The 16589-nt window shown below is 47.5% G+C and overlaps 1 protein-coding gene across 2 annotated transcripts in view; it reads right to left on the bottom strand.

Annotated features, from left to right (window-relative positions):
- Positions 1–16589, bottom strand: part of TMEM139 (transmembrane protein 139) — a 144169-nt gene that overhangs the window by 92810 nt on the left and 34770 nt on the right. The window contains exon 1 of one of the 2 annotated variants that reach the window (XM_085620065.1): positions 1221–1404. The exons of the other annotated variant lie outside the window; for it this stretch is intronic. The gene's annotated coding sequence lies outside the window, so the exon portion shown is untranslated. Of the gene's footprint in view, positions 1–1220; positions 1405–16589 lie in introns of those variants that run through there. 2 annotated transcript variants of the gene reach the window in all.

Genomic DNA, 16589 nt, shown 5'->3' with positions numbered 1-16589 from the left:
TTTGTAACATACATTTTCTGGCCCTCTGTTTGCTGGCTTCATTTGTTTAGGCTATCCAGGGTGAGTTTGTCCCTCCCAAAGAGCAAAGCCTTTTCACACCAACGCCCCTTGTATTTTCCCACGAGTGCTCCTTTCTGTAAACTGGCCAGTAATCTTTTTCTTATCTTGCCACATTTGCTGTGCACACAAAGACTGAGGTCAAATATTTCCGAGGGAGCTTGGTGTTTACTTAGCTTTCTCTGACTCCAAAGTGACAGGATTCGTGTGACAACCTTGCTGTGTACTGGGGGTAGGAAAGGGTGTTTTTCTAGCACACAACAATATTTAAATGGTCTCTGCAAGTATTTCAGAATAGATCAGACTTAGGAACACAAATGATGCACATTTATTGTTCATTCTATAGTGCGTTGGAAACAAATACCTTAATATGATCAAAACAAATCAATACACTAGGTGGTCATTTTCACACATTATCGTCTGCACGCTGTATAGTTTGATTAGTAAAACTGAATGTCTGTGCAAATGTAATGGTCATTTCAATTGAAAGTGCGTTGTCTAATGGCAGTGAGCTACCACACCATGCATACTCCACTCTACGCCACCCTACTCTGCACTACTCTAGTTTACATCACTCCATAACACAGCACTACACCACTGTGCTCTACTTGTACCAGTCTACGCCAATGCACTTAACACCGCGATACTCTACACCTTTAAAGTCTTTGCCACTGAGCTCTACACTACTCCAATCTACTCTCCACAACTCCAATCTAATCTACGCCACTCTGCAACACTGCATTCTATGGCACCGCACCACTGCTTTCTATACCAAGGCACTCTACTCTGCACCACTCCACTCTATGCCACTGCACTGGCTTAGAGTGGAGTGGAATAGAGTGGAGTGCTGCACTCTTTGCCACTCTATGCCATTGCTCTCTGTGCCACTCTACAACACTGCAGTCTACGTCACGACTTGTATTTTGCGGTTTCGGTCATTGCATCCCGATATATGATACAGCAAGTAACATCATACCTACAACAAGGCAGGACTATTGGCTTTGTCAATAGTCGTTAGTTGCATAAGATAAATAAGCAACAACTATGGCTTGTATACAATATTGAGAAAGCAAAATGTTGCTGCTCCCGAGTCTCAAAAAGAGAAGGGAAATCCAGAGAGAAAATAATTCTTTAAAGGATTTCCCTTCCCCTACAACACTCACCTGGCATGACATCACGCCGTAACTTCTCCACCAGTGACAAGTGAGCAGTCGGGGAAAAACGGACCGTCTGTTCCAGGGCCCAATAGAGAACCGTTTCGAGGCCCCCCCTCCAAAAAACTGCAGGTGCTCAGCACCGGCCTTTTTAAAGCCCTGGCTTCAGTATATCTTAAAGGGTATGAGGAGGTGTAGTTGAGGAATAAAAACAGACTGCCGGGATAGCTTGGAGGTCGGCCGTCTCTTTGGAGGCTGGATGAAGGCATCACGGTCACGTGACCGATACCAGGTCCCGAGAGACAGAACGGGCCCATTGAGGAGCAGCTGATGTCACTCACCCCTGACAGCGCTGGCTCCGGCACAAGTATTCAGAGTCCGATGAGTAACTCCTCAAACAGCGGGGGAATGTCTGGCAGAGGAAAAACCAACAAAGCCGTTCCGCCCGGAGGGATGGGAGGGGAAACTACACCGGCGAGGTCCTACCTCGCTTCAGCGTACCGGTGCTAGCAAAGTAGCCAGGCCACCAGTTACAAATGGTTGTACCGGGCCCAGAGGGAGCATTTGAGGTTCTTTGGACATGAGTAAAAACGAATAAAAAGAATGGATTAATTCTGTGAGTCACACCTTCCCTTCCTTTCTTTTCAAGTCTGTTATTATTGCCCATAGATTGGCAGTCAATGGGTTACAGGGTAACTTGGAAAGGATTAAAGGGAAAGAAACCAGGGCTCAAGTACTTAAGAAAAAACAAAGTGAGGGGACTCACCAAGTTAGGCAGAATGGGTGTGACATCACTGCATGTGACATCACAGGAAGTGACATCACAGGAAGTGACATCACAACCCAAGACCTCACAGACTCATGTTAAACCTCACACGTGTTTAGCAGGTCTATCGCGAGTACATTTGAGCACATTACAAGATTTAACAATTTAGATTTTGCCTTGGGGTTGTGCCAAAATATTGATGAAACCCCGACGCAAAATCTGGGCCTCAATTTATACATTTATTTTTTCAAACCCTGCCACAAAGAAATTGGCAACAAGGAGAAACGTGGCAGTAGATCTGTTCAACTAAACTGGTTGCAAAGTGTGCATTGCAAAATATCTTATGGCGTTAAGGCAGCTGCTGCAGAGATCTTGGTGCGCCACCTTAATCTCAGGAATAATAAGAACGGTAAGATAGCTCTGGAGGTTAAGGTAGTTGCTGGAGAGATCTCGGTTTTGTCTACTCCCAGTTGTGAATCAAAGTAGCAGAGGGTTAATACGCATAGAGGATTAATGTCTCCTGCAAACCACATTATGTGACACGCAGATGACGGATGTTTATTTTATGTAAATGGGTAAGTGGATTACTGCTTTTGAGAGAGATCCTTTTGTTACTTGCAGTTCATAAATTGTAATCCTTCTAATATAGCACAGTGAGGCATCAAGGACATGAGTCTCCCACACCTGGTGACCCTCACTGTGTTATGCAACATCCTTTACATTGATGTACACACGTGTGATTTATTGTTAGAGTATAATCTCTACGTGTGATGTAAAGCGCTCCGATACCCTGAATTGGGATGAGTAGCGGCACTACCAATTTAAATGCAGGGTGTCAGAGCGCTTTACATCACACATACACAATTTAAATGACAATTTTGTTTTATTTCTTTTACAGCGCTTTAGCTCTACTGTAGTGTTAGAGCGCTCTAAAACAAAAAAAGTGGTATTTAAATGGTTATTTGTGTAAATACTGGGGCGGCCAACACAGACATTCTTACAGTGCACGCTTATCTCTTATATACAGGGACTGAACGTCAAAAGCATTTCTCTTCAGTACCTGTGAAGTGATAAGGTGTGAGCCTTTGTTACCCCACCATTGTATCAGGTGCGAGGCTCCATATAGCTCCCAGCCAGGATACTCCAACAAAAAGAGGCCCGATGGCCCCTTAACTTCGGCCTTTGTTATGGGTCCAGCTGGAATAGGATAAGCCCCTCCCTGCCTGCACCCTGCCCCGAAGCGCCGACACCGTGCAGGCGTTGCCGAAAGGGTCCCGTGTCAGAAAACGACACCGGTTCGTGTTGAGCAGATCTCTGTGATTTCCGGGAGAAATAGAAAGGAAGGTGGCACTCTGCTGAAAGGCGCCAGCTTTGCACCTCTGAAATAGTGGGTGGGAGGAGTCTATCCTCAACTCGCGCCCTGAAAGAAACCCGTATTTGAGAAGGGAAATCGGCGCTACCTCACGAAAGAAGTCTGGCGGGAGGGCTTTGCGCAGTATCATGTCTAATCGGCACCTGCGCAGACATTCGTTTGTGCACATTGACATCTGTTTGCACAGGGGCAGAAACTTGTCCGGGGTTTAAACGCCGAATCATTAGCAAGATGTTCATGGAATGTATTGTGATCGGCGCAGATGCACATATCCCTTCCGACATTGTGCAGATGATGCCGGTATTACAGACAGAGGGGCATATTCATCATAGGTTGTGCATGCCAGGTTACACACAAGGCGATGCCGGGTGGTGCAAAACCTACAATGAGATTTATCAAGTCACGCGAGGTGGCCCCACGCGGCCTGGTAAATCTAGAGGAAACAAAGCAGCGCAAGTCGCTGTCTTGCATTACAATGCGTGGGGAGGGTGTTAGATGGGGGAGCGTGGGTGTTCCAACGCATCCACCCTTGGATTCTGACGAATTACCAGATTACCAAGATTGGCAGACCTGGGGAGGTGTCATAATTGTACGTCTCCCCACCAGAGGCGCAACGAGGAAGGATCCTTATTTCTTCTTGTTGTTTCTTTGAAAGAGGAAAATGCCTCCGAGGATTGTTTTTGTGCAGGAAGGTGCCCCTTGCATTAAAACAATCCTCCCTACAACACAGGCACCCTTGCAACAGGGGGGGGGGGGGGAGGGGGGAGGGCCCCTGCACTGGCACATGGCAGCACATATTGCTCCAGCTCAAGGAAAGGACAGGAATGAGATCTACAAGGCTAAGTGTGGCGCATTCTGCCCTTTCCCGATCACGCAGCGCAGCAAGGTCACGGCGCTGCACGATTGGTTAATAAATATGGCCCTTAGGATGTGGCAACGACAACCTATTTTGCACTCATTATTGTAATGCTTTTCAGGCCTTTGAAATGCAGAGTGTTTCAATTCAGGGTATTTTTTTTTTTTAAGAATAAAACTTATAGGAAAGATGTTAGTTTTGTTTCGTCCATGATGAGAGGGCAGAAGACAATGCTGCCCAGCATGGTATTCCCACCGAAGGCAAGAAATAAGTAGCAAGGGCCGTGGAACCAAAGATGGAATCCACAATATAACTTCACAAGTTAAACTGAAATGTGAAAGCTTTCTACTTTAGGTTGAAGAAAAAAAAAAAAAAAGGATTTACAAAATAAAAGCAGGTACAGGGAGCGAGAACACCAGAAACAGGGAGAGTCAACACTCGTGTTGAATGCAGTCTACATTAGGAGCCCAGAAAACATAATTTCCGTTTATTGGTATGCATTATTGACGCCGTTATATTTGTAGCACAAATGTAACAAGGTTTGTTTTCATACCACAGAAAAACAACTTCATTTATGTGTACTTTGTATTAGGACGACCCGACTTAACATTTATTTTAATAACATAGTAAAATTAACGTTTATTTAGCTCTGCAAAGTTTAGGCAAACAGCTTCCACGTGGATATTTGCAGCAGGTACAAAACCGACAGCCCTATTCAGCTGATCCCAGCAACCATTGCATAAACACACTCAGCTACTCTCACTGAGATTTTATCCTGGGTCTTGCACGTTTACTGCCGTGCACAACACACATTAATATTGTAGACAAACTGAAAGAACGTGGTAACCAGTTACATGCACAAGAAAGTAAGCAGAAATGTGTGTATGCACGTGTGTGTGTGTGTGTGTGTGTGTGTGTATATAATGTGGGATGTGTGATAAATGTTACTGAAAAGGACATTTCCCGAAGGCAGATCTGGAGTAAGCATTTTAGCTTCCAACGAGCAGTATTTGGGGTTCACCATTAAGTAATTGTGAAGGCTTCACATTGTTGGAGTTGGGAGACAGTTTTTTAGGTCGAGGAGATCTGTTGTATGTACTTTGTGTGGGCTTTGGAGCATAGCCCCAGGACTGGTCTGCATCCGCTTAGGGACCACTTTTTTTTTTTGCAACTGCCTCTATTTGACTGTCTTGATAGAAAATGACCAGCAGACGTCAGTAAAATACCATAATTGCTTAACCCCGAATAATGTGATTCATAGCTAAAAACGTCTAAGGTCCCAAAGGTGAGACCTGTTGCATTACAAATGCTTGTTGAACTCAAGAGGGAGACATGCACAGTATTCTAACTCAAGCAGGGTCGAAGGCTAGAGAAGTTCGAAGACCACTGCCCTAGGAATAGCCCTTGCAATTCGAACAGGCGACCATGCCCAGCACTGCCGCAAAGATGCCCAAGCCATGTGTGGCATCTTCAACCATTCTTCGCTTTTAGTGAACTGAACCTTGCATTCTGGGAGTTGTAGTTTCACCTTTAATGGTGCGACTATGGCTTTAAAAAATAAATAAAATAAACAAATAAAATAAATAAGCAAGCAGGCAGTACTGCTGGCTATAAAGCGAAGACTATTTAAAATGTTACACATCAAGTGGGACAGGTAGCTGTGGCTCGACTGCACACCTTCACGAATGTAAAGGAAAGCATCATGCAAAGGTACAACCGTCGGGTCCTTGCAGCTTTAATGGAATCACGAGCACAAGCTCTTCCGTCCATGCCATGTCAGACCTAAATCCACTCCCCACCCACCCCTTACTGCCAGCATCCACTGCACATGGGCAATAAGGTTGAGATTACCCTGCTGTAATGTCAAAGGACATGTGAACAGGTTTGAGGCAGTCCAGTAGTTAGTAAATTTGATTTCACTGGACCAATTCTTCTCTTCCATCCTCTCTCCAAGTTTATGGCAAAAGTAAACTGATGACCTCAGAGACCTGTTTTGAGGCAACTGAACAAGGCACGACCACTGAGGGCTCCTGCTCCAAGACCCTGCCTCCATCTTCAATGGTGTGCAACCACTGTCTTCAAATCTGTTTTCAGAAAGTCGTGTCTCCGTTACAAGCAGTTTAGAGCTGCCGACATTTGGTACACGCCAGGCATGTTGGAGACTGTGCAACGGTATTGTGGCGGAGCATGCCGGACAACTCGCTGCAGATCCGTCCCCGCTTTCCAGTGGAGGCGTCCATGGTAGCAATCATTGTAGAACTCCTGGCGTCCGGGTTTACTGCGAGGGACGTTGTGCCCATCAGACGAGCAACCACAGGAAGTACTCAGGTTGCTTTTCTCCCTCTGAACCCACAGAGTGCAGCCAGCACAAAGCTCACTGGTGTCACCAGTAGGACCCAATGTCCACCTGCACTCTCTTCACCATCCTTCAGGGCTTTGAAATTTTCCATTCTTGAACACTGATCTGTTTCTTTTGCGGCCTGCTGTCTGATCATGGCTTGTCGCTCTGGTCCCAACAGCAAGGATGCCCCTAAAACGGCACCCGGGTGAGGAAGAAGTCCTGACAGGAGACCTTTCCCTCCAACATTGACGTGAGCTAGAGGCCTACATGTAAGCTTCAATGCCACCAAGCCTATGTTGACTTAACATTTGCATTGACAAACTTGATTGTCTGCACAACCCCAAATGAGTCTCTATTTTTGGTTTTCAGGTGAGCCGTGCTTCTTGAGGCGAGGAGATGTCACAGTGCATGAGCCTTTGGACACCGCTGTGGCACAGTGCCTGTATGCGCACATTGTAGGAGTAGTAAAGTCTGTGTCCCCAACTTGTATCACGTCATTGTAATTACTTGTTTACATAGATAGGGTTTTATCATGCATGGGGTACAATCATGTGGTGTTTATTCTTGATGTTCAAGATTGCTCGAGTTAAATATTTGAACTTTCTCCTGATTGATGGGCCAGATAAGCAGAGGAGAATATGGCCAAAGCAAAGGTCACACCAAGCTTTCCAAGCTCACACTGGCAGGGTGGAGTTGTTGGCTGTAAACATCCGTGACTCCTGAAGTAATCACAGTTGAGCCACATAACCACATGTTCAGTCTCCACTGAACCCGCCCTGTGTACTTTTGGCAGTTCTGCAATGATGTGTTTTGTGTTTATATCAAGTTGCAGGCCAGTCAGTCCTTACACATTGGGCATGAATGACCCCGCATGCGTAATTACTAGGCACTTCTGGGTACGGAGAGGACTATCTGGAGGTGGTGTGTGCGGACATGGAGTTATTTCATGCAGGACATGTTACTAGAAGTATTTTGGTCCTCTGTATCCTATGGCAGGACCAGAGGCTCAGATTATGCGTCTCAATCTTTACTACTCATTATTACAGCAGCCAATCAAAAAACATTTCAATAATACAAATCCCATGAGGCTTTGAACCACGCCTCTATAAACCACCAATTGGAACAGTCCAATGTCTACAAAATAGCGTATATTGGCTCAATATTGCCTATGGCTATGTATATTGTTAATGCATATTGAGTATTGTTCCTTTGATTTGGTCTATGCATTGTAAACCCGCTTTGATCAGTTTGCATCGCATTGTGCTGCTCCGCGTGCCACGCGTTCACTGGTTTTCTGCGTTGCACCCCACAGTGCTTTTCCATTTCCCTGACCTCGCCACGTGTTGCGCCTTCCCCTTCCCTGCTCATAATCCCTTCATCTGCCCAGTGTGGCGGTGCCGCTGCGGTCCATGCGCGACTTCCGCGCTACCGCTCCGAGACATGGCCCCTCCCGGGAGCGAGGTCACGTAGGCAGTAACCTCTCGGCAGCCTACACCTGTCCGTGCACGCGAGGCAGCCTCCCGACACATGCTGAAAGATGCCGCTCTAACCGGGCTAGCAGAAGAGGGATTAAGTCATCGCAGGATTGTGCCGATACCGGGCCTCATAAAATTTGCATACTGGGCTACTTTGACCGTTTCATACCTGCTCCAAATTTACACTACATGGATGGCATTAATAATAATTTTTGGAACTTTCTGGCTGTTCTCTGGGCCCGGAGCCTCCCATAAGTCCTTTTGAGACAGTCTTGTGGTACCTTGGCCTCCCTGCTCCAGCTTAGGCTCCCTTCCGACACCCTGCGTCCAAGCAGATCAGGGCCGTAAAATATTGGCTTCCCTCCAGGGAATTTCGACAGGGATATAGAGATACTCTACCCCCAAATATGTTTCACTACGAAGTCTATGAGCAGGACCTCGCCACTTATGGTCCAGCAGAAGAGGAGGACTATTATTATAATATGGAAACCCTCCTTAATAAAACCTTGGATAAGAAATTAGATAAAGCCTTGTTGTCAGCCTCCTACCTATTTCACAACACGTTGACCAACTGGTAGGTAATGACCAGTCTATTCCCCCTTCTCTCCCCCTAGATGTTTCCGGCCCGCTGACTAAAATCCTGGAACATCAGAAAATTTGTTTCCTAGTGTACCTTTTATAAAGCTTTCTGTGAGACAGCTAAAGGATTGCTCTTTTCACTACATTCTCAGTTGCACTAATGACAAGGAGGTCAGATCCCGCCTCAGGTCAGAATGCCCCCGCCCAGATCTCCCGGGTAAAACTGCCCTCACTCCAGACATAGACACTTCTATGCAAACCTTTCTGAATAACTACCATAAAGACCCCAAGAAAGGCATAAATAGAGCTCTGAGAGCTTGCTAGGATAAATTTCTAGATGTTTCCGGCCCGCTGACTAAAATCCTGGAACATCAGTGCATTGGTTTCTTAGTGTGCCTTTTATAAAGCTTTCTGTGAGACGCTAAACGATTGCTCTTTTCACTACATTCTCAGTTGCACTAATGAGCACTAAGAGGAAATTGATGAAAATATAGATCCGCAGCCCAAACTGGGGTTATCGTGACCACCTTAGTGCCCAGGCGTACGGAAGATGGGCGCAGCACATATGTTTTCCAAAGAAGCGCAATATTGGCAACATAAGGTTAATGCGTAAGGTGCCGACAACACTACTGAGAAACACAGAGTAATCAGTTTTCCATAATCATTTATACACTGAAGACAGCACAATTTCAGTAAACGTTAGCACACTGACCTCCTCTGTTCCTACACATGGGTGGAGGATGCCAGGAAATAGGCACATACACCACAGAAAGGTTTTGAAATATTTTATTCTTCATGATGCAGTCCCATTGCTCAAGATTTCGTATTCGATATAGATCGGTTACTTATCCCCTCGGATACATAATGAAACTCTGAAGATCTTTATTGGATGAGATAAATGCTTATTAGATTTTCTGTGATAATGCAGAATAACAGGATGACTCCCTTTCAGCAAGTGGACTTCCTGGGATTTCAGATAAGCTGCAGGGCGGCTCAGTTACTTCTCCCTCCAACCAAAATATGGTCCATCAAGAGAACTCAGAACGACATTGTCAGAACAGATTGTTCCTTTGAGATCCCTAGCGAGGATCGTTGGACTGCTAGCATCCTCTATTCAGGCGATTTTCCCTGGACCTCTCCATTACAGAGTAATTAAAATGGCTGAAAATTCATTATCTACAACAGAATTTCAGCTACGATCACACGGACACCCGAAGAAAACGAAGAACTTCAATGGTGGGCAACACACATGGAAGCATGGAATGGCAAGGCCATTTTCGGAGTGTCTCCAGACATAGTCATCGAATCAGATGCCAGTCCCTGGGACGCAAGGTGCGGAGAATTTGCTATCGGCGGTCGCTGGTCCACAGAAGAACTAAAACTACATATCAACTGTCTGGAGCTGTTGGCAGGTTCTTTTGGCATCAAGTCGATTTGTCCAATAAAGAGCAATTGTTGTATCCTATTACGGATGGACAATGTGTCAGCGGTTCGCACCATAAATTGCCTAGGAGGTTAAAGATCTCGTCTCTTGGCAAACATAGATCAAGAGTTCTGGCACTTCTGCCTAGCGCAGATGATCACTGTTCTGGTGGAATACATCCCTGGCATGGACAATCTAGTGGCAATTCGAGAATCCTTATAGACTACAGTGACTGGAAACTCCATCCTTCTCGGTTTCAGGAGATCATGGCTATTCAAAGGCCCATGCCACGTGGATCTGTTTGCCTCTTGACTGAATGTTCAGCTTCCTCGGTTCTACAGCTGCAGAATGGACCAGATGGCATTGGGAAAGGACGCTTTCCTTCACACTTGGGGATCTCAGACGAACAACACCTTTCCACCCTTGGCAATGATTCCGAGAGCAGCGGCCAAGTCCGCCGCCAATCAGCATCGTTGGTCTTAATCACACTACTATGGAAGACACAATCGTGGTTTCCAACTCTCTTCGAACGGTCAGTAGATTTGCCCATTCAACTTAAATTTTTTCATCAATTGCTCCAGGACCCAGTCGGGTCTCCTCATCTGCTGGTTCTGCAAGACCAACTGACGCTCATGGTTTGGAAGCGCTCAGGAGACACAAACATTGAAGGCCTTTCATCAGCAGCTGCCGAATTTATACAACAGGCTTGGGCTCCTTCCACCCGTAAACGATATTCTGCTGCATGGAAACGTTGGGTGGGTTGGTGCCTTCAACGGGTGGTGGATCCCGTGGGATCTGATTTGAAAGAGGTCTTGAACTTTCTCTCAGAGCGTGCGGAATCCAGGTTATGTTATAGGGGAGTAAACAACTTTAGATCTGCATTGTCAGCTGGACAATCACATTGATGGAAAACCGGTAGGTGTTCATCTGGTTGTATGCAAATTACTGATAGGTATATGGGTGGCTCGACCTCCGAGACCCAGATACAACACCTTATGGGACCGCATGTGTGGTCGAACAGGCACGGCGAACAGGAACTGCCTACCAGGAACAGGGCTCGGTCCCCTTTAGGCCAGAGGATTTTCGCCATTGAGAGGGCGGATATCGCAACAAGCTGTTTGAGAAGTCTTTGACCCACGAGGTGATTAGAAAGACGAGCCACCGAGTAACCCTGCACACAGGTAGGAGCGCATTACTAGCATGGCGGAGAGTGGTGGGCTTCCTGGGGCACCTTAATAAAACCTCCATGCCGCAGCGAAATTCCAGGGATCCACAAATTGCCTGCTCAGGATACTGCCTGACTCCACTATGGCTCCTGCCGAGCCTTAACTACAGTACACCTCTAAAGATTTTAGAGGAAGTGTGATCTGGAGCTGGTGTGAAACAGGAGGCAATAGGCCAATATGAGGCCTAAATTGTGCAGCCTACTCAGGGCAGTGCCTGACCTCAAGATGGCGGCTGGGGCCAGTCTTGATTACCGCTGCGGGGGACTCCTGAGGCTCCGGGGCACTACCAAACTGAACTATTGGGGCATTCCATCTGATCCCTCCTTACAAAGGGGCTCTATTCTGAGGGCATTTCGAGGCCGTGGTGCCCACTGTAAGATCGGCCCAGGAAAACGCCCGACTAAGATGGTGCCCGCCCCTTGACTTCGTTCTGCCTGCTTTTTTCTCTGGTTCTCTGGCTGCCGACTCTCCCGGACATCGAGCTTCCTGCTGATTGCGCCTAGATATTCACCGAAACAATAACCCCTTCCACACCTGGGTTTTTGATCCGACTGCGGTTCCTCATCTCCCCAAATCCATCGTTTGATTTCGACATTCTCAGATTTAACCTGATCATTATCCGGACAGCGGAGTCCGAACATTATGCCCGGTGGAGTTGCCTAGACAGCTATAGAGGAGATCGGCCCAGGTTCACCTCCTCGGCCGTCACCTACCCAGCCAGGCATCGGGCACAGTTTCTCCCCATCTCCCCGTTATGTCTCCTTCCTCCCCCTCCGACGAATTACCGTAACATTGCTTTTTTATCCTACGTTTATGCTCTTGTAAGATGTAACGTGTAACTCCTTGATCCTCATGTAAAGCACTCGGATACCTCCGGGTCTAGCCAGCGCTATATAAAACGTTTCAAATAAAAATAAAATAAATAAATGTTTCTAATGTGTTATTACTGGAATCTTGGCCAGAGAATACAGACCTATCGTTAAAACAGCTTTCAGCTAAACTTACCATGCTTTTGTGTCTCATTTCTTGCTGACGAGTGTCGGATGTACGTGCACTGGACCTAGCAGTTAGGTTATTTTCTCGACATGGTGTATTGTTTATTATATCCAGAAGAACTAAAACTGTGTCACGCTCCATTGAGTATCCTGCCTTTCCTCACAATGACAAGCGGTTTGTGGTTAAATGTCTAAAAGTTTACGAAGAACGTACTTTGCCTCACAAAACCGAACACTTGGACCCCTTATGTCAATTCAGAAACCTTTATGCCCTGTGTCGGCGGCTACATTAGCTCGTTGGGTCATGTCTGAAGCTGGCATAAACAGATCTGTATATGGTGCTCATTCCACTAGAGGCGCGATGGCGTCTAAAGCCTTTGTCATGGGATCCAGGTTAGAAGACCTTGTTAAAGCGGCTGTTTGGTCATCTGGCTCAAGGTTTAAAATATTCTATTACAAACCAAATTGTACATGCTTCCATCTATTGTTGGTCAGAATTGAACCAGCATAATCTAAGCCTTTGGTCCAGCCACAGAATAGAAAAATATCCAGCATATGCGACAAGAATTTTAGATTCCATTAGGGACACAGAGGCAAGGACTATCCCACCCGTTGGGACAGGTAAGAGTTGCATCTCAGCTGCTATTATGTCACACGATTATGTCTGATAAGATTGTTTCTCCCTCCTTGATATGTTCAAGTTCATAGATTCAATGGTATTCAAACTTGTTTCTGATTTCAGGGACGGATTCCAAACAAAACTGAATTATGGGGATTCATTTACGGTTGGCGATCTCTATGCCAGTTTATGGATAACTTTCTCTTCCGAGAACCTGTTATTTGGAGGTTGCTCTCCGTTGAGCACTAGAACTGTACACCGTTTTGGATTGCACTACTGAGACTGCTTGTTGCAAAGAAAGAGGCAGTAAGATGGTGCCTCACAATTTGAGACGTTGGACTGTTCCGATTGGTGGTTTATAGAGGTGTGGTTAAAGCCTCATGGGATTTGTAGTATTGAAATGTTTCTGTTTTTTGATTGGCTGCTGTAATAATGAGTAGTAAAGATTGAGAAGCATAATCCTCGCCTCCGTGTCATTAATAGAATTTAAAATTCTTGTTGCATATGCTGGAAAATGTTCTTTATGCACTCAGCGTAGGAGATGATGTGAAGGGTCTGTTGTTTCGCTCTCCAACATCCTTCACACCATTGGACAGAGAGAAGTTTTATATGAGCCAATAAGCATCAAGACCATGACTTCCTGGACCCTCCTTTGTAGGACTGTCAGTGCTGTTCCACTGTGAACAAACACCACCAGGATCACACTCAGTTTGGAACAGGAGGTCCATGAAGTGTGCGTTAAGTCCTTCCTTCTTACGATGGGGGAGGGGGGGGGGGGTAGTGTTCTAGCACAGGACAATCCTCGAGTGCCCCTCAATACTTTGAGAAGGGAGAGCTCTGTTCACATTTATCCGGGGTCCCTTCAATCCAGCGTAGCCCGGAATATTCCTGCTCTTTTAAAGCCCACCCTTCTAGTGGCGAAAGGACCTCCCTGAAGGGAGCTTTTGAAAGACTCCTTGGTACCGCGACCATGCTCTCGTCTTTAAGAAGTTGATTTCTAAGCGAAGGAGCCTTTCGTTACAAAAGCCTCACAGAGGAACAAGAACTCTCCAGTGGAAGGAAGGACGGGCTCGCCGTAGGCTGCCCACACACTGACCGGATCAATGCTCCTCTTGAACCAGCCTCAGGAGCGCCCCAGGGGGCACCTGTATGAGCCCCGGTGCACCTGGCCTAGAGGTCTACCTGCAAGAACCAGCCTCAGGAGCGCACCAGGGGGCATCTGCATGAGCCCCGGTGCACCTGGCTTAGAGGCCTACCTGCAAGAAGCAGCCTCAGGGAGCACCTGCATGAGCCCCAGTGCACCTGGCCTAGAGGTCTACCTGCAAGAACCAGCCTCAGGAGCGCACCAGGGGGCACCTGCATGAGCCCCAGTGCACCTGGCCTGGAGGTCTACCTGCAAGAACCAGCCTCAGGAGCGCACCAGGGCACCTGCATGAGCCCCAGTGCACCTGGCCTGGAGGTCTACCTGCAAGAACCAGCCTCAGGAGCGCACCAGGGGGCACCTGCATGAGCCCCGGTGCACCTGGCCTAGAGGTCTACCTGCAAGAACCAGCCTCAGGAGAGCACCAGGGGGCATCTGCATGAGCCCAGTGCACCTAGCCTAGGGGCCTACCTGCAAGAACCAGCCTCAGGAGCGCACCAGGGGGCATCTGCATGAGCCCAGTGCACCTGGCCTAGGGGCCTACCTGCAAGAACCAGCCTCAGGAGCGCACCAGGGGGCATCTGCATGAGCCCAGTGCAGCTGGCCTAGGGGCCTACCTGCAAGAAGCAGCCTCAGGAGCGCACCAGGGGGCATCTGCATGAGCCCAGTGCACCTGGCCTAGGGGCCTACCTGCAAGAACCAGCCTCAGGAGCGCACCAGGGGGCACCTGCATGAGCCCCAGTGCACCTGGCCTAGAGGTCTACCTGCAAGAACCAGCCTCAGAAGCGCACCAGGGGGCACCTGCATGAGCCCCAGTGCACCTTGCCTAGAGGTCTACCTGCAAGAACCAACCTCAGGAGAGCACCAGGGGGCACCTGCATGAGCACCAGGGGGCACCTGCATGAGCCCCAGTGCACCTGGCCTAGAGGTCTACCTACAAGAACCAGCCTCAGGGGGGCACCTGCATGAGCCCCAGTGCACCTGGCCTAGGGGCCTACCTGCAAGAACCAGCCTCAGGAGCGCACCAGGGGGCACCTGCATGAGCCCCAGTGCACCTGGCCTAGGGGCCTACCTGCAAACACTGCCCTCTCCTTGGAGATTCAGTTGGGCCATTGCAAGGTCGCGCCCTGTAACCAGAGGGGCACCGTCCGCGGATGGAGGCAGTAGGGGCAGTTAAAGCCTCTCTGCCCCTCCCCAGCTAGGCGCTGCATGCAGCGCTTCCGGTGATCCGCCCTCCCTTCCTCATGTCACGTGCTGGTCGGCTGACGGCTCTGAGGAACCCTCTTCGGAGGCTCAGAATCCGGTCTCTAATGAGAATGGGACTGTCGAATACTCCACATGCAACAGAATTTAACAAAGAAACGAAGCTCCAAGTTAATTGTTTTCTTTTGAATACAAGAGTAAAATTCAAATAAAAAAAATAAAAAAACTAAATACAAAAGGAAAACCCAAACTAAGTTGAAGGGGGTTATCCAAAAGCTGCACCTAGGCACAAACTGCCTAATCCTAAGCTAACAGTATTTGAAGTTTCCAAAGTCACAAGACTTTTCAAAACCTAAGGATGATACAAGTGGAATCCGTACAATTCCTTGTACAGAATACATATCCCATGAGGTGGACAATATTCATCACGTGGGGGTAAAGTTCCGGACGTGTCCCAGATGGTGGTTAGTTTGTTATTATTATTATTATTAAGTTGCAGGGCTCTTCTCAGGAGGCCACTGCAGTTTGCTCCACACATTGCCCCTGCCTGTAACACCACAACTACTAACCATCACACTCCTAAAAGGTTGACAATTCAGACTATTACATGCTCCCAAAGCTATAAGAACGGCTTGGGCAGCAGGAATAGTCATTTTAAAGTAGATTTAATTAATAGTTCATTATTGTTGTGGTCATCTCTAAATTAACCAGATAGAGCCACCTTGTGGCAGACTGTCATAGGAGCCAGTGTTGACAACTGAGTGTCGGTGCCGAGCATCTGACACCACCGGCTCAAATTAAGCACTGGTCCCAACCATTTATGTGCCACAGCTTCATTTTATACCTAAATCCTTTCGAGGAGCCTGGACTTCTAGGATTCTATATTATCATCAATAATATCCACTATAGTTATTGTCGTCCTCTAGCGAGCGGAGACTTCCCCGAGGCCACCCGACAACAGGGAGCACCAGTACTTTAGAGCCCTTGCTCCCTTCTCTGCGTCACACTGGCTTGGCCTCATTTGATCCTAAGTTCAGCGTAGTAGTCTCGGAGCCTAGAACAACCTGTCCGCAGGGGGCTGGTCAAGGATGACCCCCCCTTCAACAGGCAAATCTTTGTGCTGTGTTGAAAGCTCTTCCCCTGCACTTGGTCTTGTGACTTTCAGAATGCACCCCTAAGCACAGAGGGTCTTGTTGCTGTAGTGACTCAAAGTGGCCCATGGGTTTACAGGGAGGTGCTTGGGTCTCAAATAGAAAACTCCCTTGGCATAGAGGGACAAATCCTCAAAAGAGTGACATGGAATCGCATGGTGAACCTATGAGGATCTAATGTTTGCTGGGTGGTAGTATTCATATTTTACTTGACTTTGGTTAGATCTAGTA

This window comes from Triturus cristatus, chromosome 7, assembly GCF_964204655.1.
Source record: "Triturus cristatus chromosome 7, aTriCri1.1, whole genome shotgun sequence".
NCBI lineage: Eukaryota > Metazoa > Chordata > Amphibia > Caudata > Salamandridae > Triturus > Triturus cristatus.
This window is presented reverse-complemented; position numbering and strand designations above follow the sequence as displayed.